At 35.2% G+C, this 22,575-nt stretch overlaps 1 protein-coding gene across 8 annotated transcripts in view; it reads left to right on the top strand.

Annotated features, from left to right (window-relative positions):
• JAK2 (Janus kinase 2) overlaps positions 1-22,575 on the top strand; it is a 265,376-nt gene that overhangs the window by 127,223 nt on the left and 115,578 nt on the right. For 3 of the 8 annotated variants that reach the window (XM_057547978.1, XM_057547973.1, XM_057547979.1), the window contains one exon: positions 19,240-19,312. The exons of 4 other annotated variants lie outside the window; for them this stretch is intronic. The gene's annotated coding sequence lies outside the window, so the exon portion shown is untranslated. One more of the 8 variants, XM_007182205.3, reaches the window with a different exon arrangement.

The following is a 22,575-nucleotide window of genomic DNA, read 5'->3' as shown; positions in this document are numbered from 1 at the left end:
GTGAATCATTTGAGAATTGGAATACCCAAGGAAAAATTAATTTAAGGGCTGATTATCACATCTGTGGATAATTGACCAGAACACAAAAGATAGGATTAAAGGTGAGTCTGGATTTTATAACTTAATATTTTGAAAAACTGAACTTAGAATAATGTTTTTTAAGCTTTTGTAATGGATGGATACTACTTTGTATATAAAATATATATAAACTAGAGAATCAGAGTAGTAGCCTGTCTTGTTAAAAAGTATCATTCCTGCCTTTACCCCCAACCCTCCTTCCCACAGACTTTTTTAAGGCAAATATTTAGTGATAATTGGAATATATTTATTACCTGGAACATTTTAAATTATTAATAATAAAATAAGTATGCCTTTCATTGTAGTAAGTTTCACAGTGTGGCTGATTATGGTGGTCAGTAAAAATAACATTGTATTAGGAACAGTCTTCATTGTAGAAGTTATTTCACTCCTTTGATACTACTTCCCTTCCTCTACCTCTCACCCTTTGTTTATAGGCAACCATTAGATATATTGGTTTAACAAAGGTTTAACTTGGAAAGATTTGTTTGGAGAGGATTTCAGCACTTGGGGAATGACCAGAGAAGAAAATAGTAAATTATGGTACAAGTTCATTTGATTTATGATGGTTAATGTGGAAGTGGAAATCCATCCAAAATAGAAAATACTTCAGTGTCTAGAAAATTAAATTCCATTTCCATGTTTATGTATTCCTGATTCTTGTTTATGCATAAGTGGTTTATTTTTTATCCGACGCATTATAATCTTTACAGAATTATTTCAGAAGAATGTCTAAAATAGTATTCTTCTAAAATGGTAGTATTTTAAAAATCAGTATGAACTTAAATTCATACTGATTTAAATAACTTTAGATTTTTTGAATGTCAGTAGCAAAGGATAGTGTTAAGTACTTCAATAGTAGAATTAGTTAAATATTCTGTGCAATTTTATTTTCTATAGGCAAACTCATCACTTGTTAATATAAAAAAATTTCTTGGTAGTATAAGCTTTGAGTATGATGGTTTTGAAATGAAATCTTAAGGGTCACTCCCCCCCCCTCCCCCACGATGCACTGCACTTTCAGAGATATATTCAAAGACTTTCCCCCATCTTTATTTGCACCTTTTCCTATGTAGTCATCATGAAGCATGATTCTGAGGAGTGGCTCAAAATGTGTTCCTAGGACTAAAAATAGGGGAAGGAGATAAATCTGCCGAAGAATTTACATTTTCTCTGATTTCTATTCGTATATAATCCATGGCATCAGGTTTCTTAGGAGATCTTTTAAATTATTGCTTGTCATGCATATATTTCCATGACTGGCCCAGGGTAAAATGATGAAGTTTGACTTCATTGTCCTTTAAATGTGTACCTGTTCTCATCCTTCTCTTCTCTAAAACCTCAAAGTTGAGTAAGTATTCATCTCAAATCCCTTGCTTCTTATGTGAAAGAATCATGAGGTTGTTTTAAAATACATACATTTGCATATATTTTATACACGGTTTTAAGAGGCAATAGTAGAGTAATATACACGTGTTGAACAATGTCTCTTCAAACAGAAAAAGTCACGTGCATAAACGTGGTCATCTAAAAATTACATTCATCAATCAAAGGGGAAAAAAAGATTACAAGTCCTTCTAGTGATTGGCTTAATAAATTGCTTAATAAATTTTAGTATCTTTCTGCATGTTTAATTTAATTTTTTTGCACTTAATGGTTTTTTAAAAAAATTGTATTGGGGATATAGTTGATTCACAGTGTTGTGTTAATTTCAGGTGTACAGCAAGTGAATCTGCTATACGTATACATATATCCACTCTTTTTAAGATTCTTTTCCCATATAGGCCATTACAGAGTATTGAGTAGAGTTCCCTGTGCTATACAGTCGATCCTTACTAGTTATCTGTTTTATATATAATAGTGTGTATGTGTCAATCCCAATCTTTCAGTTTATCCCTCCCCCCTGCCTTATCCCCTGGTAACCATAGGTTAATTTTCTACATCTGTAACTCTATTTCTGTTTTGTAGATAAGTTCATTTGTAGCCTTTTTTAGATTCCACATATAAGTACTATCATATGATATTTGTCTTTCTCTGACTTACTTCACTCAGTATGACAATCTCTAGGTCCATCCATGTTGCTGCAAATGGCATTATTTTGTTCTTTTAATGGCTGAGTAATATTCCATTGTATATATGTACCACATCTTCTTTATCCATTCCTCTGTTGATGGACAATTAGGTTGCTTCCATGTTTTGGTGGCTGTTGTAAGTAGTGCTGTAGTGAACATTGGGGTGTGTGTATCTTTTTGAAATATGGTTTTCTCTGGGTGTATGCCCAGGAGCGGGATTGCTGGATCATATGGTAACTCTATTTTTAGTTTTTTAAGGAACCTCCATACTGTTCTTCATAGTGGCTGTACCAGTTTGCATTCCCACCAACAGTGCAAGAGGGTTCCCTTTTCTCCACACCCGCTCCAGCATTTATTGTTTGTAGATATTTTGATCATGGCCATTTTGACCCGTGTGAAGTGATAACCTCATTGTAGTTTTGATTTGCATTTCTCTAATAATTAGTGATGTTGAGCATCTTTTCGTGTACTTTTTAACTACCCTTATGTCTTCTTTGGAGAAACGTCTATTTATAGATCTTCTGCCCATTTTTTGATTGGGTTATTTGTTTTTTTGATATTGAGCTGCCTGAGCTGTTTGTATATTTTGTAGATTAATCCCTTGTCGGTTGTTTCATTTGCAAATATTTTCTCCCATTCTGAGGGTTGTCTTTTCACTTTGTTTATGGTTTCTTTTGCTTGCTGTGCAAAAGCTTTTAATTAGGTTCCATTTGTTTGTTTTTGTTTTTATTTTCTTTACTCTAGGAGGTGGATTGAAAAAGACCTTGCTGCAATTTACGTCAGAGAGTATTCTACCTCCATTTTCCTCTAACAGTTTTCTAGTATCTGGTCTTACATTTAGGTCTTTAATCCATTTAGAGTTTATTTTTGTGTGTAGTGTTAGGGTGTGTTCTAATTTTGTTCTTTCACATGTAGCTGTCCAGTTTTCCCAGCACCACTTATTGAAGAGAGTGTCTTTTCTCCACTGTATATTCTTGCCTCCTTTGTCTTAGATTAGGTGACCATAAGTGTGTGGGTTTATTTGTGGACTTTCTATCCTGTTCCATTGATCTATATTTCTGTTTTTGTGCCAGTACCATACTGTCTTGATTAGTGTAGCTTTGTAGTATAGTCTGAAGTCTGGGAGCCTGATTCCTCCAGCTCCGTTTTTCTTTCTCAAGATTGCTTTGGCTCTTCAGGGTCTTTTGTGTTTCCATATAAATTGTACAATTTTTTGTTCTAATTCTGTGAAAAATGCCATTGGTAATTTGATAGGGATTGTATTGAATCTGTAGATTGCTTTGGGTAGTATAGTCATTTTGACAATATTGATTCTTCCAATCCAAGAACATTGTATATTTCTCCATCTGTTTGTGTCATCTTTTATTTTTTTCATCAGTATCTTATAGTTTTCTGAGTATAGGTCTTTTGCCTCCTTAGGTGGGTTTATTCCTAGGTATTTTATTTTTAATGTGTCAAGTACAGTTTTAAATGAATAGGGTCATCCCATTCATTCTAATTTGTGCCATTTTAACTCAAGAGTGTGTATTGTAGAGACTTTTCCATTTCAGTGATTAGAGATTCATTCATTCATTTAGTCCTTTCCTTATTCAGTCAGAGGGTCACTCAACTCAGTCAGTCTGTCACTCATTTGGTTAGTTGGTTACTCTCTTGGCTGATCATGCACTCACTCACACATTCATCCTATCAGTCACTTATTCAGCTGGTCAGTCATTCAAGTCACTCAGTGGGTCAGTTGGTCACTCAATGTCAATCAGTCCCTCACCCACCTATGCACTTAACCATATCAATCAGCATTTAATCAATAATCCATTAAATAAATAATACAATCAATCATTCAGTAGATACTTAGTGTCCATTTTAAGCTATGCACTGCATATAATGCTAAGTCAATGGACATCATTTTTAATGTCTTCATAGTATTCTCTTCGCTAAGTATACCATAGTTAATTGATCATATCCCTTTAAGGTCATTAAAACTTCTTTTCATTATTATAAGCAGTGTTTCATAGAATTCTTAGTATGCATCTTACTGCTCTTATCCTTTTTAAATGGCAAAAAATTTAGATATTATTGTTTTTTTAATATCCTTGCCAACACTGGGTATTGCAGATCTTTTTAATCTATGCCATTGTGATAGGGAAGAAACAATATCTCATAATTATTTACTTTTCTCTGATTATTAATCATGTTGACCATGTTTTCAGTTTAGGGAATGTTTGTGTTTCTTTTGTGAAATGCCTATTCTTGTTCTTTGTCCATTTTTTTTACTGATTTGTAACAGTTGGTTGTATAAATACATTAAACCTTTGTAACACGTTTTTCTCTCAATTTTACAAAAACTTTTGATTATGATATTTATAATTTTATGTAATCCAATTATGTATCAGTCTTTATTTCTTTTATTTCATTTTTTTTTGCTTAGATGTTGGGTTTGGAAAGGATGTACATATGTGAAAGATTTCGGGGTAAGAAATAATTAAAGTGGATGGATTTCAAATACAACAAAGAAATTACTGGAAATGTCCAACTTAAAATGTGTAAGGGGACAAAGAAGAAGAACATGAGGAAGAATCAACAGCAGTGATTTTTAAAGAGAGTATTTATAAGCACTTGAAAATGTTTTAAATCACTTGGAAGGAGTAGGATCCAAATATAAAGAGAAGTATAATATGGAAATGAAATAAAGGCATATACTCATTGCAGAGATTGTTTCCTAGTAACAGTTATAATAACTTAGAGGTAATTTTTATATTTTCTTATGCCTTTTAGAAGTTTTTTTTAAAAATTTTTCAAGCATATATGTATGTGTATGTATATATATATATATGTTTCATTGTGGTCAGTTTTTATAACTGGTCCATATGTGCTCAAAATTATATATTTTAGGTGGAAGGCTGTAATATATTTGTCATTTTGTAGTGGATTGTTTGTCTTTTTCAGTTTGTGGAGCTCTTTGTGTATTAGAGATATTGTTTGAGAAATGAATTGCAAATATTTCCCTAAGTCTATTTGTCTCTTGGTTTTGTTCATGGTCCCTTTTCTCTAGAGAAACTGAAAATTTAATATAATAGATCTTTTTCTTTATTGTAGAGATAGAAAACTTGAATAACTTCAGTGTCGTTAATGAGTATAAAGAGGCTTGTTATGGAAGATAGTAGGGAGAAGTGGAGACCATGGGGAACTAGAGAGTGCCTGTCCTGCCTAGTGCATTGAAATTCAAGTGGGAATTAAAAAAACACTTTATTAGTCTAGGGAACTATGGACTTAGATAGCCAATTTGTGTGACTTCTGTTATTTGGATTTTGGGTTTCCCATTTTGTGTAAGAAAGTTTTTCCATTCCAGGTAAAGTCCTCTCAGAGATTCTTCCAGTATTTTCATTGTTTTATTTTTTACATCAAACACTTAATTCTTATATAATTTATTTTTATATAAAGTATATAGTAATAGTATGTTTTCTCCAGTTACAGTATCAGTTATGCCAGTGCCTTTTTTTTTTTTTTTTTTTTTTAAATTTTTATTTATTTATTTATTTATTTATTTATTTTTGGCTGTGTTGGGTCTTCGGTTCGTGCGAGGGCTTTCTCCAGTTGCGGCAAGCGGGGGCCACTCTTCATCGCGGTGCGGGGACCGCTCTTCATCACGGTGCGCGGGCCTTTCTCTATCGCGGCCCCTCCCGTTGCGGGGCACAGGCTCCAGACGCGCAGGCTCAGCAATTGTGGCTCACGGGCCCAGCTGCTCCGTGGCATGTGGGATCTTCCCAGACCAGGGCTCGAACCCGTGTCCCCTGCATTAGCAGGCAGATTCTCAACCACTGCGCCACCAGGGAAGCCCGCCAGTGCCTTTTGTAAAAAAAAAAAAAAAATCCTTTTCTACTGTATAGAAATGTCATCATTATCATATTAAATTCCTATATATACTTGGATTTATTTCTGGATGCTCTTTTGGTCCACTGATCTGTCTAGTGCATACCAATACTATTTTGGCTAAGGTTGTTTTATAGTACGTTTTAATATCTGATAGGGTAAATGTTTTCTTGTAATTTTTTTGACAAATGTATTAAGAGTTTTGATAAATTATAAAAACACAAATATGCCAAAAGACAAATAAGAAAAAGACTGAAACCGTTCATAAATCTACATGGGCAACAAATATAATCATCCTTACCAGTAATAAGGAGAATTCAATTAAAATAGAACTAACTTCCTCCCTCCCTCCCTTCCTTTTTTTCCTTTGCAGTACAATATTTCTAATAGATAGTTAGAATTACAAGCCATATAAAAAAAATCCCATTCACAATAGTAAGAACTTTTAAATGCTTATGAAATACATTCAAACAATTTAACAGGGTCTATATTTTTAAAAAAAGTTTCTCTTGAATTTAATCTAGTTTGTAGGACATAGCCTTAAAATTTTTTTTTAATTGTAGTATAGTTGATTTACAGTGTTGTCCTAATCTCTGCTGTACAGCAAAGTGACTCAGTTATACACATATATGCCTACTTTTCTTAAATATTCTTTTCCATTATGGTTTATCACAGGATATTCAATATAGTTCCCTGTGGTATACATTAGGACCTTGTTGTTTATCCATTCTAAATGTAATAGTTTGCATCTACCAACCCCAACCCCCTTCCAGTCCATCCCTCTCCCCCTGCACCTTGGCAACCACAAGTCTGTTCTCTGTGTCTGTGAGTCTGTTTCTGTTTTGCAGATAGGTTCATTTGTGCCATATTTTAGATTGCACTTATAAGTGATATCATGATATTTGTCTTTCTCTTTTTGATTTACTTCACTTAGTATGATAATCTCTAGTTGCATCCATGTTGCTGCAAATGGCATTATATTGTTCTTTTTTATGGCCGAGTGGTATTCCATTGTATATATGTACCGCATCTTCTTTATTCATTCATCTGTCGATGGACATTTAGGTTGTTTTTATGCTTTGGCTATTGTGAACCGTGCTACTATGAACATACGGGTGCATGTATATTTTTGAAGTATAGTTTTGTCTGTGTATATTCCCAGGAATGGGATTGCTGGATCATATGGTAATTCTATTTTTAGTTTTCTGCAGAACCTCCATACTGTTTTCCATAGTGGCTGTACCAACTTACATTCCTACCAACAGTGTAGGAGGGTTCCCTTTTCTCCACATCCTGTCCAGCAGTTGTTATTTGTAGACTTTTTAATGATGGCCGTTCCTACCGGTGTGAGTGGTACCTCACTGTAGTTTTGATTTGCATTTCTCTAATAATTAGTGATGTTGGGCATCTTTTCATGTGCCTACTGGCGCTCTGTAGCACATACATATTTTTATGTAGTGACATTCTTATTTCATGCTAGACACTGTTTCTCTTGATTAATCCAAAGAAGGGGTTCTTTTGCACTATTAACAGCATTTTGTAAGTGTATTTCAGATGAAGAAAGAGTCTATAAATGCACACGTAAAGAAAGATCAGCAAATAGCCAACTGCTTTTTGTGTAGCATCTTTTGGTTTAAGGTATCAACTTCACAGAGAAACTTTTTCTTTAGCAAACACAAGTTTTGGATAATGAAGGGGTATAGCATTTCCCCTCCCACAACCAAATTACTTTTGTTTTAAAGCATTAAAACCCCCTTTGTTTATAAATTTTAGCCTATGGCTTTAGACTAAATGTGCCACTACGTGTGAAGATCCTGACACTTGATCCGTGATGCTTTCAAGGAAAGATTTTGATCAAGAGGGGAAAATGTGGAATAAATTAAAGAAACTTGAGCTAAAATTGGGACAGGCCTGTAGGGGGAGCTGTCAGGCCCTGCCATGCATCTACCCGGTAAAGGGAAAATTGTATGCCCCGTTATTTACACCATTGATAACTCCAAAGACATGCCTATTTTAATGAAACCAACAACCTTAAGCTAGCTTTCATTTACTAAATTTAATCCTAGATCATGTGAACTTTTTTAAAAAATTTATTTATTTTATTTATTTTTGGCTGTGTTGGGTCTTCGTTGCTCTGGGCAGGCTTTCTCTAGTTGCGGTGAGCGAGGGCTACTCTTTGTTGAGGTGCGCGGGCTTCTCATTGCAGTGGCTTCTCTTGTTGCGGAGCACGGGCTCTAGGTGCACGGGTTTCAGTAGTTGTGGCACACGGGTTCAGTAGTTGTGGCTCGCAGGCTCTAGAGTGCAGGCTCAGTTGTTGTGGCGCATGGGTTTAGTTGCTCCGCGGCATGTGGGATCTTCCCAGACCAGGGCTCGAACCTGTGTCCCCTGCATTGGCAAGTGGATTCTTAACCACTGCGCCACCAGGGAAGCCTGATGATGTGAATTTGAAAAGGGTTTTGGGTTAGTTTCTGTAATATTTCTTTAATTCATATAAGTGCTTGTTTTGGGGTTTTTTTTAAGCATCTTTATTGGAGTATAATTGCTTTACAATGTGTGTTAGTTTCTGCTTTATAACCAAGTGAACCAGCTATACATATACATATATCCCCGTATTTCCTCCCTCTTGCGTAAGCCAAGTAAATAGAGCTCTTTTACAAGTAAATTTTAGCAATACCTTCTGAAGGTAGAAAAGAAAAAATACAACACGTTTTACAGCATGTGTGTATATACACGTGTTGTAAAGATACATATTTACAACACATATATACCCACATGAACATGCACGCAGATGCAAACAGGGACCATGTAATTTCATTAAAAATTTTACGTGTGCTGATACAATTTGTATTTGTGTGCTGTAAGGATCTTTTTAGAGCTGTTTTTGGAGTCAGTTTGTCTTTTAGAAGCTTCTGCATGCCAATCAAAAAATGCATTACATTGTCTCCCAAGAGGTTTGGAATCCTCTCTTTTAAGGGTTCCTCTAAAGGTGGACTTATTTAAAACAAGTGTTTCCCCTTTTGAACAGGATGGGTGACTTACCAAAGGACTTTAACAAAGAGAAAGCAAGTTTTCTTCTAGGAGTTTTGGAGTATATTTGCCTGTTACCAAAAGTCTAGGGCAATTACTGTTTGAAATTTTTCTTCCAGTTATTTATTTGCTCAAGTTAACTTAGAAACAGTAATTAGGAGTCTAGCGTTTGGATCTTCAGAGGGTCCAATTTTAAAAGGGTAGGTTTTTGAAGAGGAAGAAGGAGAAAGATGGCATGGGGGTGGGGCTGAGCACAAGATGGCTGCTGGGGTGGAGTCTGAGACAATTGGGTGGTCTGGGAAGACACACAAGGTGGCTCCTGACACAAAGAAGTTGGGGGAGGGGAACACAAGGAGCATGAGGCTTCAGAAGCCATTTTGTTCTTTTTAATTTTTTTTTTGTTTCATCCAATTTAGAAATGCTGTCTTGCAAAGTGGAAATTTTAGAGTTTTGTGCACATTTGGATTTGTTTTGTTTAATTTTAGAATGGCGGTCTTCCAATTTAATCTTAAGAAAAACAAGTTTGGGGAGATTGAATGTTCCCTATACTGGCCATTGTAATTCCAATTACTTGTAGTTTGTTCAGATTACTTAGTTAAAAATGTGCATGTTGGGGGTCCATAATGTTTAAACATGAAACTGGCTGGAGTCCTCAGAGGGCTCTGCTCAGAGCATTTAGATAACCAGAATCCCATTTCCCTAATATGACCTGAGAACCCAAGAAGTTTGATAGAGTCCTAGCCAAGACTCCAAAAGGAATAAAATAAATTCTTGGATCCCAGTTACCTTGATCCCGCCTCCCCCCACCCCCCCACAAAAAAAAGCCCTCGCTACTACACACTGCAGAAAGCAACTGAGTACTCACCAAAGTCAGAGCCTTGAACCAGAAAGGACCAAGCCTTTCCAGTTCCTGAGTAAAGTCAGAAAGCTCAAAATGCAAAAAGAGCAGAGCTTGGAATCTGAGAGGAGACTTAGCAAACTGAAGACTTGTAGCAGCTCACGGAAGCGATGAGCACAAGGGGCTTGGTGTTGGTACCTCACTTGATTCTGGGAGTCATCGTGTCTTGGGGTTCACCTTCTTTGGGTCCTACTTCTGACACCAAAAATGTCAGCTTTAGTCATACAACATCCATTTATTTTACCAGCAAATGTTGGTTTATTTGGGAAGAGGAATTGCAGTTTGGGAAATGCAAGCTGTGGTGGCCCATGGGCAAATCCAGAGAACAAAGAAGGGGAACTTACTTTTATAAGGAAAAAGGGGAAGCTGGGAGGGACTGTGTTAACCAAAGAGTCCATTGACAGAAGCTGGGAATGCAAAGTATGATTCTCATTGGTTGGGCTGCTACAGTCTGATTCGCTGGGCTTTCGTGGAGCAGAGAGAAGTTTTCTTCTTCCTGCTGGATAGTAAAGTAGAGGCACCTTTCTGTCAGAAATACAGGCATATGTCTTTTCCTGTTCGGAGCAATTGATGATGCATGGCAGGGCCTCTACAGGCCTGTCCCTACTCCAATTTTAGCTGAGATTTCTTTAGTTAATTGCACACTTAATATAATAGTCTACGCCATTTCTAGCAAAAAGATTTTTAATGTTTTTATTCAAACAATGTGTGCAGCATAATGGATTAGATGATGTGAATGTAAGATAAAAACATTAAAAAACCTATCTCTTAAAAAAATTTCCTTCTAAATTTTCCTCGTATATGTAGAGTCCATTTTTCTTAGGCTGTGTGAGGAGGACATTCCATTCTTGACAAAAGAGAAATTCTCAAAATCTCTTTAATGAACACACAAAATACTTGGAATAAAAAGAAAACATATCTTTATTCAGTTTAATGTAATTAAAATTAATGTAACTCAGTGTTTAAGTGAAAAATTGAGGAAGAACAAGTTCTAGACTAATTAGCCAATAGAGCTGAGACCATATCGCCTGCTTTTGTTCTCTTTAAATAACAGCCTAATTGTACACTATGGCACTGGTAGCTGATGCTGTTACTCTGAAACTTCCCTGGAAGTTTCACATATTATAAGCTGAGCTGGTAGATTGCTTCATTATTTCATTTAATTAATTCCTTAGTCTTGAAAATAGGTCAGTTCAGCTAAACAGTTATGTCTCATTTTAGGAGGTGGTGATGCAGCTGGGCTCCCAAAGTTAGTCTCATACTGTGCAATAAATCAGATATTTAATAAGACATTTCTATTGAAACAAAAGAAAAACAATGGTTAATGATTAGAGCAGACTATAAATCCTGGTTCTGAAGGCAGTCATTTGGAAGATTGCTTGATGTCTGGCTGAAGTATCTTCAGATGGAGTAAGGGTAGACGGTGGCAATGTGATAGATTTTCCTAGTTTGCAGTTTGAATGTCTCTGGTGATCTTTCTGAGTGGTCATATAGCAACAGGCATGAAGATTGTCTATGAAGATTAAGCTGTTGTGATTTCTCTGAAGTTTATATCAAGTTGTCCAAATTTAGTCTGTATGGCTTTGGATGCTTCTAAGTCAGAGGGTGGGAGAAAAAATCAGAAATGTTAATTTGGAGCGCTGTAGCCAAATACTGGAGGAACTGAGAATTCAGGATTTAGTCCAGTTTACAGGTAGAAAACAAAACCTCAAAGACAATTAACAGAACTAGAATCTAATATCCACAAGTGTGTAGTATAGTTTCTACTGAAACATAATTTTTTCTCTACAGTCACCCCCTCCCAATTCTATTAAAGATAACCGTGGTAAGACTAATTTTTTTTGCAAATTAAGTCTAGTTTCAATAAACTTCGCTTATTTACATAAGAGCAGCAAGAATAGCAGTCGACTATATAGGCTCTTTTAAGTCTGCTTTGCTGGAACTTTTCATAAAGAATGTGAGATTGAACTTTTAAACGTCTCTCAAGGCTAAGGAGTTGAGCCAAGAATTTGCCATGAAACTTGGCTTGCAATACCTATAGATTTGGGTGACTTTCTGTCTTCTCAAGGTCCCCCAAATATCCTGAGGTTCTTGTACCTGCCAGGAAGTGACTTTTTTACTCACCTGGTAAGGCTGCTGGGGATTGTGTAAGCAAGGTAGAAGGTTGATTTTTTTTCCCAGAGGGCTTTATTGACTCCATAAAGTCAACCATAGTTCCTTAAAGCTGTCTAGTCAAAACTTAGTCAATGCATATCTTTCTCAAATATGACCAAATATTACCAGTTAAAGCCTTGGTAACATGACCAATGTTTCTGATTGTATCCTGCTACAAAGAGAACAGATCCTTATTGAACTCATGCAGAGAACTATATTGCCATGAAAATAAGTATACTCACTGAGAGTTTCTAAATTCTGGAGGGATCAGGTAGGAAGAAAAAGGTAAGTGTGCCATCTTTGCTTACAAAGGTGTATTTTATCAAATTGTTGTAGGCCAAAATAGTTTAGGAGAAAAGAAGAAGGTTTTCTTAAATCTGAGAAAAGAAAACATTAAAGAAAGAGCAATATTTTAAACAAAAAGTCATAAATATTATAATCATCCTCCTTAGTTTATTCAGTCCTATTTAATTTTTGTTGATCTTTTGTCAGCAGTTTCATGAAGCCACCATTGTCTCTGTTAGACTTATGGAAATTCTTACCCAGTTCAATGGTATGATTTTTTAAAAATATTTATTTATTTATTTATTTGGCTGCACCGGGTCTTAGTTGCGGCACACAGGATCTTAGTTGCATCACTTGGGATCCTTGTTGCTGCACACGGGATTCTTTTGTTGCGGCATGTTTTGTTGCGGCATCCAGGATCTTTAGTTGCGGGATGTGGACCCTTTAGTTGTAGCATGTGAACTCTTAGTTGCAGCATGCATGTAGGATCTAGTTCCCTGACCAGGGATCGAACTCGGGCCCCCTGCATTGGGAGCGTGGAGTCTCAACTGCTGGACCACCAGGGGAGTCCCAATGGTATGATTTTAAAGTTACCAGAAACTTGTATTCTAGAGTACTTGTCAGAGTCCTTTATATGAATCTCTGTGAAGATGAAACACTTCTATAGGAACATTAAAGTGTAAAAGAGTAAAATGATAACCATCTGTACGTTTTAAAAAAGACTTAAAAATGCCCATGGTTAAAGATTTGATGAGAGTGTATTATGCAATTGACAAGGAAATTTAGTCAATTTTGTGACATGTTTTAAGATAGTAACTAGAATTACAAGTAATAACTATACGAGTACATATCAGATTTTTTTTTAAATTTCATATAGTCCTTGAACACTTGTAGTAATAACATTTACACATACAATATAAGCTAAGAAGGTTTATCATCACTTACTTGATAATGTCTCCCATGTAATTTAATAACCAAATAAACTTAATTAGTTTAATATCTCCTTTTATAAGGAGAGAGAACAAATCTTTTGAGATGTTCCAGGGGACTCTCTGAAAAATCCCAAGTTTGTTCAAGGTCCAATAGACTATTTAGAATTTGAATTTTGGGAATTTTTCCAAAAATATCAAAAAGTTCTAAAACACTAGATTAAATAGGATCATAGGTCACTGTGAAATAATACTTAGTTATCCACCTAACTGCAGTGACAAAAGATTTCAAAGGCAAATACAGAAAGTTACATAGTTGTAAAAAGCTTAGCTCTTTTAATAGAGAAGACTCAGTTATTTTTTAAAAGTAATCCGAGACCTGATAAGACAACATGAAGCACAGGAAATTATTTTGATAAAACTCAGAATCTTTGTTCCTATGCAGATTACTTAAAGGTAAAGAAAAACCTTTCTTTACCCTTTTTTTTTTTTTAAATTCAAGTATAGTTGATTTACAATATTGTGTTAGTTTCAGGTGTACAGCAAAGTGATTCAGTTTTATATATATTTTTTCAGATTATTATCTAGTATAGGTTATTACAAGATATTTATTGAACATAGTTTCCTGTGCTATACAGTGAATCCTTGTTGCTTATCTATTTTATGTATAGTAGTTTGTATGTGTTAATCCCAAACTCCTAATTTATCCCTCACCTCCCTTTTCCTTTTGGTAGCCATAAATTTGTTTTCTATGTTTGTATGTTTCTGTTTTGTATATAGGTTCTTTTGTAATTATTATTTAGGTTCCACATATAAATGACATCTATGATATTTGTCTTTTTCTTTCTGACTTAACTTCACTTAGTATGATGTTCTCTAGGTCCATCCATATTGGTGCAAATGGCAATATTTCCTTTTTTTAAAGGCTGAGTAATATTCCTCTGTGTGTGTGTGTATAATCTCACATCTTAAACCAGTTGTTGATGGGCACTTGAGTTGTGTTAACGTATTGGCTATTGTAAATAGTGCTGCTATGAACATTGTAGTGCATGTATTTTTTTGAATTAGTGTTTTCATTTTTTTCTGGGATATATACCCGGGAGTGGAATTGCTGGATCATATATGGTAGTTCTATTTTTGGCTTTTTAAGGAACCTCCATACTCTTTTCCATAGTGGCTGCACCAATTTACATTCCCACCAACAAGCATATGAGAGTTGCCTTTTCTCCACATCCTCTCCAGTATTTGTTATTTATAGCCTTTTTGATGATAGCCATTCTGACAGGTGTGAGGTGATACCTCATTGTGGTTTTGATTTGCATTTCTCTCATAATTAGTGATGTTGAACATCTTTTCATGTGCTTATTGGCCATGTGTGTGTCTTCCATGGCGAAATGTCTATTTATGTCTTCTGCCTGCAGACCAATAGTCTAGGAAAACTTTGTTCTTTTAGAAAACCAAAACCTAGTTTTTCACCAGTATACTTTTGTTATTAAAATTCATTCATTTTTTAAACTCAGTTAAGTCCATTCCAATCTTAGTCAGCTTGAGCACACATAAAATTCCTTTTTCAATATTCCTTTTGCACACACCTTCTGCACCTTTCTGTATCCACTCAGCTTTTGTCCTGTTTTTTTTTCTTTCTTATTCTGGAACAGTCATTTTACTTTAGTTCAAAATTGCTTTCTTTTTTCTTCTCCCTTACCAAAAATCCATCTTCATTCTTTATACTTTCTTTTATTGTAAACACACATTCTGTGTTTCATATTCAGTTATTTTCTCTTACCCTTAGTATTTCTAGTTGTTTTGTAAAAAAAACAAACAAACAAACAAAAAAAACCTCAGGTCTTTTACAGATCAATTTTGACAGGGGAAGTTCTATAGCAGTCTGTATTTTTTTTAAAGCCTATTTTTTTCCCTGAAAATTTAAACCTTATTAGTTCAAGTATTATTTTCTCAATTTCAGAAGCTTACGAAGCTTATGTGCAAAAGAAATAATGCAAGGCAGTTGATGCCGAATAATTACAGATTTAGAGGATAGCATAATTGACTATGTGCTACATTAAATGAGTATAAACTCCTTCTACATAATATAATTAAAACGAGCCTTATGCTTTTTGGAAATTACAGTATGAGATTCACTCGTGTCTACAGGTTCATCCTGACATTGCTCTACTACACTGTGATATTATAGAACAGGCAGGGGCAACAGGATCCCCATATTATTGCTGAAGACAAACTCTCAGTTGAATAGGCAGAATAAACATTTGAAAGATGGGACAACAACTTCTAAACTGATGGCAGAGCTATGAATATCTGGGAAGCCACCATCAGAATTCCCAGTCTTGCAAATAGTTGTAAGAAATGGAGGAAGGTCTTTTAAGCAAAGATTGCTGCCTGATTGCACATCTGAAAAGACAAGGTGACAAAGTATGAGCCTATCAGAGAATGATAACAGCCTGGCCTTAAGGAGTTATCACTGTGTCTGTACCTAACAGGAAGGGTGATCTTGTCCTGGCCTTTCAGCTGGCTGCATAGACCCTTTTGTTGTTCAGTTTACTGTGGTATAAGAGCAGTGGCTTTCAAATACGTTGGGTCATTCCACAGTAAGAAATACACTGTATATTATGGCTCATCACACACCTACACATGCAAAACCATGTAAGTAACTGAAGTAAAAGTTTAATAAATTGACATGTATTTCCTATTTTAAGTATGTCATGCATGCACTCTATTTTACACTTTGTGTAACTATTCTATTTGTATATAGATAATAAGTGTTTATTTTACCTTTTACCTATCTACAAATTATAGATAAAATTGAAGATACATATTATCCATTTATCTATATAAAATATAGAGAACCTGTGCATTTTTTTCAAATAAATGTTAATCATAACTCACCCATATTCCATGACCACAGTTTGAAAAAGTTACATTAAAATTATAGAAGTTATAGTAAATCCTTCCACAGTAGGAGAGTGCACTCACGGGTGCTCCACTGCTTCTCACCTTCCAAAGACGGCACCTACTCTATTGCATACATTCTTTTAGCACCAATGCACACAGTCTGTGTAGAGTTAATTTATGCTTATTACTCTGTGTTCTGACATTTTCTCTTTGGTTCACTTTGTAGTCATAGCTCTTCTTCCAACCTTTTAAACTATTTGTAATCTTTGCTTTCCAGTGAAAACTGGGAAGCAGACAATTGTGAACTATCCTATATTAACATCCTGTAGTAGTTTAGATTAGCAAAATTATAAATTTCAAAATTTTTAGAAGTGTATTCTTTCTTATAGTAAATTTTTTTCATTGTGGCCTAAAACATATTTATTAATGGACCCAAGTATCCTTTGCCTCTGCAAAAATTAGGAAGTCAAAACTAGACAAACTATGTTTAGCAATTGATGTCTCAGTATACAATCCTATCTGGAATATCCATTATTTAGTTAATTAGGTATAAACTCTTGTCTTATTTAAATTTATTTAAAATACTTGTTTATAACAATTATGCTTGGATTAGACATTAAATAGTTAACCATCAACTTGTTATTTTTCTTGACAAATTTTGAAGACATGCTTGTTTTTATTAAACCAATAAACTTTTTTTAAAAATTAATTTATTATTTATTTATTTATTTTTTGGCTGTGTTGGGTCTTCGTTGCTGCATGCGGGCTTTCTCTAGTTGTGGCGAGAGGGGGCTACTCCTTGTTGCGGTACGTGGGCTTCTCCTGTTGCAGAGAATGGGCTGCAGTAGTTGTGGCATGCGGGCTCAGTAGTTGTGGCTCGCAGGCTCTAGAGTGCAGGCCCAGTAGTTGTGGCGCACGGGCTTAGTTGCTCTGCAGCATGTGGGATATTACCAGACCAGGGCTGGAACCCATGTCTTCCGAATTGGCAGGCGGATTCTCAACCACTGCGCCACGAGGGAAGCCCCTAAACCAGTAAACTTAAGCTAGCTTTTATTATCAAAGATTATCCCAGATCATATGAACATGAAAAACATTTGGGTTAGTTTCTGTATATCTGAGAGTATATTTGGTTTACATAAATGCTTACTTTTCTCTAAGCCAATTACATAGAACTCTTTACCAATTAATTTTGGCAGTACCATCTGGAGGTAGAAAAATATATCTATAATGTACATACATAGATGAAATATACAGACTGACATAGAGATCTTAGAGCTTTATTCCAAAACTTTAGCCATGAATCAAGTGGCTAAAACAAAACTCACTAATTTATACATAATTGTCTCTCTTGTGGAACAAGTTCAAGTTACCTGCTTTAAAGCTTTTTGTTAATATTTATGAAGAATACTTTTAAGATTTGTATTTGTTCTTGACAAGTGATCTTAAGGAGGCTGTGTTCTAGAGTTTGGGCAAGAGAACTCTTTTAGCAGTTTGTATTTTAAAAAGGCCTCTTTCTCTCTTGTAGTCTCAGGTGAGTTTGGGCATTGTTTTATACACCTTCTGTGATATTTACATTCCAAAGATATAGTAAGGTTTACATCTTTAAGGGACAGAGAAAGAATGCAAGTTTTCTCTTGGGAGTTTTGTAGTGTATTTGCCTCTTACCAGAACTCTAAGGTAATTACTATTTAAATTTTTACTTCTTAGTGCACAATATGACCTTAGTCCAATTCACTGTAGGGGAGAAATCCTCTAATATCATTCCTATCATGCCTTGAACATTAACCTCTAGCTGAGTCATTTCCTGGTCATTTGCAGGTGGTCCTGGGAGAGTTTCTGGCCATCTCTTTCCTCCATGAGGGGTGGTATTTAGACCATTGCCCCATAGACCCAAATTGTCTTCCGGAGGGTCAGGGATAGAGAGCTGGGGACAAGAGGTGTGTAAGAGGGAGGAGAAGGGAGATTTATGTCAGATTGGATTTTTAATTTTGTTCTGAGTTTAATGTCTGTTCTTTTATCTTGTTAAAGGAGTACCTAAGGCTAGTCATTATACTTCTTTGTATCCACTTTTAACTTTGGTCTTTCCATAGGTGCCAATAAGATAGTTAAAATGAGAAAACTTAGAAGTTTTTCCAATTCAAAGTATCTACTGTCTGGGCGTTGACAAGTAGGATCTTCTTAATAGCAACTTAAACCATAAATAAGCATTTTTATGGCTTAACTATGGATGCAAGAGGTGTCCCCAAAGAGAGGGCAAGAGATGCAGCTCTCACATTATCCAGAAAGTTCATACCCCAAAGATAGTCTAAGAAAGCAACGTCCTTTGTTGCATAGGTGTAAGAATTATGTAGTGAAAACTGTATCTCTGGTTTCCCCAAGAATGTGAGACACCTCCGATTACAGACCTGCTAAACTGTAACACTAGGCGGGTGTTACTGGAATGGGACTTTTCCAGCACTAACAAAACAACAAAGGTTAGATGACAAAGGCCCCTTATGGACTGGGACCCCTTATGACAGATTACCCTGAGATTTCACACCGCTGGACAGAGTGCTGCTTGTGACTTCATGTCTCAGTACCCCAGTGTGTTTGATTGGTCACCTTGGTACACCCTGGCAAGTGTACCTTTCAGATGGTAGAGGTCAGAGAGAATATTTTCACTGGACACAAAGCCAAGCTCTCAGGATGTAGAACAAGGTGAAATGAAAAACCTCATCTGGTTTTTACATAGGGAACCCACAGCAGAGTTTGTCTAAACAAATACTGGTCTGATGAGAACTGAACTCACTGGTCTGTGAAATCTGGTTCAAACAGCAGGCTTATAGGGCTTATGCCTATGTTCTAGCCTGTGGATTTTCCTCCTTAGTACAAATGACACAACAGAGACAAATAAAATGGTGACCATCTCTGGGAGGAAAAGGATCAATAAAAACCAAAAGTACTCATATTAAATTTACCAGAGTTTCTATGCCAAAGAAACTTGTTACACAGATATTTTCTTCTGTTAATCTAAATTTAGAAAGAAGAAAAGGGCCGTCACCACTTTTGCTTTCACTGGAACCCTACAGACAGAGATCCAGAAGGCGGACATGGTAAGAATTCTTACCTGCTGCCAGCTCTTATCAGAGGTTCCAGGATTTCTCAGCTGCAGCAGTCCTGGAACAGGCAGTTTTCCAGCAAATGAAGATCCTACTGACTATGCCAAAACTGTTGAGGAAGGTAAAATTTCCCCTCTACTTCTCTTGGTTCTTTTGGCTGGTCTAATAATTAAATTGACTCAAGACAGATTAACAGGAGAAAAACAAATTTTATTTGATACATATGGAGGTCCCATAGATACAGGACCTAAGAAGTGACCAAAGAAGGCTGTTGATACACCCTTTTAGACAAAGGAACAATTATTTGTGAAGTTTTGGGACAACAGAGGGATTTGGGCTTGGGGTAGCAAATTAATGAAGTAACTGAGTTTATATAGCTTTCTCAACCTTGAATTCCATGTCTCTGGTGATAAGGATGCCTTCTATCCTCCTAGTGTACGGAGGATACCTTCACATGGGAGATTTATTTCCCACTTTCAAGAAACAAAGGTGGGTCAGAATGTTCTTCTTATACCAGCTGTTTCTTAAGTAACTTTAATTCAAACTAATCAGTATGCCAAAATGGCATATTTTGGGGTGGCCTGCCCTGAACCCTATTATAGGTAAGAAGCAATCAAACACCCTCTTTTCTTACTCTTATATAAAGTTTCAGTTTCACATATTTCTTGATTTTTTTTTCCCTTCACCTAAAAACACCTGTCAGTACCTAATGACCATTTACCAATAATTTATCAATTTTGGTGCTTACTGCTGTACCTTAAGTGCTTTCTGTCTGAATTCTCTTCTTATTAAAATGTATCTTTTAATAGTTCTTTTAGTCAGAATATGTGTGTAGTTTAACATTCTGTCTTTATATTGCTTTGAAATGGCTGAAAATACCTTTTTTTCACTCTTGAAAAATAGTTTCCTTGATGGTTTTCCATGTCTCTTAACTATATTTGCATTTTTTTTGTCTTTATCATTGTTGCTTTCTGGTTGAATTTCTTAGTACTACCTTCCAACTTACTACTCCTCTCTTCATCTGTTTCTAGGTTATCATTATCCCACATACTCTGCTGAAATTATTTTCTTTTATAGTTCTTTGTTCTTTTCATGAATGTTAATCTTTCCCTTGTATCTTTGATCATGACTAATAATTATTGTAAAGTTTCTATGAGACCATATCGTTCCTTTGATCTCAGGCACTGGTATTTATAGAGTTCCCAGTGTTATTCTAACTTGTAGCCAGGGTGAGAACCATTGTTTTAAATTATTTCAGTACGATGTACAGTGATTGTATCATTATTTTAAAGAAGAAGGAAGTCAAAGAGGAAATGTGGTGAACAATGTGATGAGATTAGACAAGGGACAGGAATTGGGACTAGTAATTCTTAAACTAGATTATAAATTAAATATTTAAGTATCTATAGTCAGTGAAAAGTTTAAAAAGGTATCTTTTGTAAGTTCTTACAGTGCTTTTTTTCTTGCAGATTATTTAATTCAAACTGGTTTTGTAAAGGAGAATGTTAAGTTTGATCAGATATTTTAGAAATACAATGGTGATAGTACTGAACATCTTAAAAATATCCTGTTTGGGATATTTTTAAGGATAATTAGAGACACTTTGTTTTTTTGTCTGAATAGAAATAAATTAAACTTTTACTGCATTTAGAGATCAGTATCTTTAAAAGATAGCTTTAGTAAATTTTACAGAGTTCTTTGCTTTAACACCTGCATGACAGGTGAATTATAAAATACAAAATAAAATCTGGGACTTTATATTCTGAAATTTTCTTATTGAATAACCTGAAAACACTCTTCTTAAGAAATGCTAGATAAAATATAACAGACATCCTTTAAAAAAAACTTTTTTGTTAGGGAGAATTTTAAACATAAAGAAGTAGAGATAATGTATAATGAACTCTCATACTTTTATCACTCAGCCTCAATAGTCCTTATAACCTGTGGTCAATTCGGTTCCATCTGTTTTCCCCACTACTGGGTTATTTTGAAGCACACTGTAGACATCATATTTTTTTTCATTAATATTTCCTTACGTACCTATAAAATATAGGAACTTTTTTAAAAGTAAGGGAATCACAATTCCTTAATATCTATAGGTATTTAGCAAGTAATTAAATTTCTAATTGATATATCATAAATGTTTTTTCTTTTTTATAGTTTTTTTTTAAATACTAAGATCCAAATAGGTTCACAGCTGTGACTTTACAGTTTCTTTTAATCTATTGATATATGTTTCCTTCATCTCTTCTCTTTTTTGCTTTTTTAACTATGTTGGTTCTGGTTTCCTACAATACAGGTTTTACTGATCATATCCTCATGGTGTAGTTTAATGTTTTCCTCTGTTCTCTGCATTTCCTGTAAATTGGTATTTTACAGGCTTGATTGAATTCAAAATTCTCATATACTGCCAGAAAATATTTTACGTATTCATGTCTTCTTACTATTTTTACTTCTTCAGCTGATTCCCCTTTAGTCCTTTTTATAGGGTCCTTCCAAATTCCTTATTCCCTTATAAATTGGGTTTTCTGTAGCATCAGTTTCCTTCTGCTTTCTTACCTTCATTGAATGTTGTCTTTCCTAAAGATATTGCATTACATCTACCCTAGGGTCTAGAGGAAGTATTTACATTGCTATTTCTATAACATCTACTACGCTAATACAAGAACAAAAAATCTTGTCCTTTGAGATGATTATGATGCAGCTTATATCATCCTCAGTCTACCCTGATGTTGTCTGCTACTCTTTCCTTGTCTACTCCCATGTCATTAATTGAGAATTTTTGGCATCTAACTTAGTTTTTCTTTAAACCACTTCTCCTAACATTATTTTAGTTCATTTCATTATCTGTTGAAGAACTCACCCAAGGACACCTTACAGTTTCTGTCTTTGACTCTGCAGTGTCATCCATACTTTATAACAGTAGTCCATCTCTGAAGTTGTAAACTGTTAATTATACCGCTCTGGTTATATCCTCCTGTTTTTAGCTTGCTTTTTGCACACTGTGCTCTTGATCGTGTTCCTTTCTGTCTATTCTAGGGCTAACACCTCGTTCCTTTGTTTGTTTTTCTCCACTTTCTTTGGTATTATCATTATTTTCCTCCTCTAGTAGCTCAAGAATATGTTTTAGCTTATTTTTATTTTCTCCTTTGATCTTTGACTATCAGCAGCTATCTATCCTTTTTCTTTTCTGCTCTTCACCCTTAAGAATAGCCTTGCCACCTTGATTTTCTTATTTCCTAATTCCTCCCATTTTT

This window comes from Balaenoptera acutorostrata, chromosome 6 (genome assembly GCF_949987535.1).
Source record: "Balaenoptera acutorostrata chromosome 6, mBalAcu1.1, whole genome shotgun sequence".
NCBI lineage: Eukaryota > Metazoa > Chordata > Mammalia > Artiodactyla > Balaenopteridae > Balaenoptera > Balaenoptera acutorostrata.
Note: the sequence above shows the minus strand (reverse complement) of the source record. Positions and strands in the feature narration are given on the sequence as shown.